Source organism: Opisthorchis viverrini (assembly GCF_000715545.1).
Source record: "Opisthorchis viverrini unplaced genomic scaffold opera_v5_259, whole genome shotgun sequence".
NCBI lineage: Eukaryota > Metazoa > Platyhelminthes > Trematoda > Opisthorchiida > Opisthorchiidae > Opisthorchis > Opisthorchis viverrini.
The window spans coordinates 375,138-377,759 of NW_008751914.1; positions in this window are offsets into that span (position 1 = coordinate 375,138).

The window sequence follows — 2,622 nt, forward strand, 5'->3', positions numbered from 1 at the left end:
GACATCTGTTTACAACTCCGCGACATCCTCAGTAGAATGAACTTGCTGAGAATTTTGTCCGAACACTTAAGTCTGCCATTGTTTCACTCTCTCCTACTACTTTTGTGGAATTGGACCGTGGGATTGATAAATTTCCAATGCAATACAGGAGCGCCGTTCATTCAGTTACTGGGAAGAGTTCCGAGCTTCTATTTAGATCTCGTTCGTTGCGTAAAAGTCTTGACTGTGCCTAAACGACTGATATTACCTTTTTTCAAGGGTAATGATTTACGACCTGCTACAGGAAAAGTAATTTCATCAAATGGCAAACGGATGGTCACAATTCTCGATTTGGATGATCTCTCTTGTCATCGGGGACACAGTGACCGGGTTGAGTTCAATACCAAATGTCAGTCTCTTAACGGCACTCCTGCTGTTTTCAATACTAATGAACCCTTTGTAGATGATCTTATGGTATCCGAACAAAGCGTTGTATCTGAAGAACACACTAACTGTGGAGAGTCTGAAGTTTTCACTCCGAGAAGATCCGAAAGATTGCGGTCAAGACCACCACTGGACTATAAACATTCAGACGCTCATTCAAGGTGTGGCGGATGTGATGAACATGACTGATACTCTATTCACTGCTCTTTTCATTATTCCCTTGTTTTAATATTCCGTACGCTGTACGTATACGCAAATTCGAATACATATGTGCTACTCGTTGCGCTAATCTGAATTCTGGATTTGTAGTTCGTCTGGTTATTCTGATATACGTACGAAACTTAATTCCCACAAACGAGCTAATCAGTAACAACTCAGCTGAGCAATGCGGACACCCCGTTTTCTCCTGATTCGAAACTACCCCCAAAGTTACTGCCTGCTTTGTGTCGTTGTTCCTGTTTAGTGCCTATTAACAATGTCTAACGGTGTGTATTGAAAGCTTTGCTGTCTCAATACCAATTTTTCTTCCTCCACCGGTTACATCACTATTGACTGCACGTGCTGTCTCGTCTGCGGCGTTTAGTGACGTTTTTCCATAGAACCGGTCATTAGTACTGCAGCTACTACCCCCATCAGGATATTCTCACTGCCTAACAAATGCAAACTGTATATAGTCTGATAGTCCGATCATCCCGTAAGACACGCAACCATCCGGATCTTACAAACTTAGTCAACATCGCCATCGTACAAACATAAAGACAATCCGGTTGATACTTACGCCGTGTCTATCAAGCCTTCCGGTGATTCGTATGGTATGGCCTTTCTCAACTAGATTGTTCTTCCCGATACCCAGGTGACAGCTGGCCGATAGAGCTGGGTGGTTGCAGATGGAAATAGCCAAAGTCTATCCACGGATGATTCAATTTCAGAGTGATGATGCTGCTACAATTAGGATACCCTGAGACTCCTCGGGGCCTCCCTCTCATCCAGTAAACTGAGGAAGGGCTGTGTCAGGAAGGTTAGATTCTAGGAAATAGTCTCAGAATGCCAGAAAACTATTCAGACATTCAAACTCCACCAAAGTTTTGGTAGGAATGCCGTGGAATGGCTGGTGAAGAAAAGTCAACTTTCGGTCGAATGCCCAAGCTTACAGACAAATCAGCAACGACCGATGGGTGTTCAGGCATGCCACAAAAGCATGACCAGCGAGGATAAATGTTCAGTGTCCGAGACGGTACTGTGGACCAAATGATTACAAAAACACCACACACTGCCGCACCCACCTATTCGGCCTTCAATTTAGCAAGTGAAGCCGACACTTCAGGGAGAATGCTGCTCAAACCCCGGTGCCAACCGCTCCACTGTATCATGCAATCAAACGACCGCGCCGCTCTGTGTGCTGCCTGCAACTCTTTGTGTCTCTGTGGGGTCTGGAGACAATGGGTACGACTCTATGGGGCTGGAAGGGGATGTCGTCCTAAAACTCAAAATATTGTGATAGCCTACCTACAGTAGTGTTGCCAGGCCGAAAAGTCATGATAAGGTACTGGACACTCGAGGCTGCGACTGAGAAACAGCAAATGGTCAAGGCATGGAACGTTAACCTGCTTTCTTCAAGCAGTCAAACAGCGTACACGAAACAACAGTAGCCCGAAAGCGATCACCTGGAAGAAATCCCCTTTGAGACAATTATAATTCTGCTAGCGCAAGAGCGAAATCCATCATGATCACTGTGGCATTCTGTCTTGAGAAAGGCCTAAAAACGCAAGGGCGTAATGAACGTGTGCCTACTTGTTCCTGGTGTGTTACCCGTTATGCACACTCAAACCTTTGTAAGTCTCCACTCACTGCTTTTGTGTTCCAGTTGATGTATAGACTTGGGTGCCAGGAAGTACCCCTCAAAGTGTGCCGCATTAGATGCATCTCCTGTACAAGTTTCATCCAAGTTCGGAGGTAAAATAACCAGAAACGTTCGTGAACGAAGTTGACATCGCAAGATAGCACCCATACAATAGCGACAACAACGCAGAACCTTTGCATTCAGCCGGCGGTCCTTTTTGGCAACGCCAGGCCAAACACACCTTGGCACAGTGTATCTACTTACGCCAATAGACACCTGTATCGATACAATGGTTTTGTAAGTTTTGTTTACTTCTGTGATACAACGGATGCGTGGCATCAGATGAGGAAAGCCGTGTT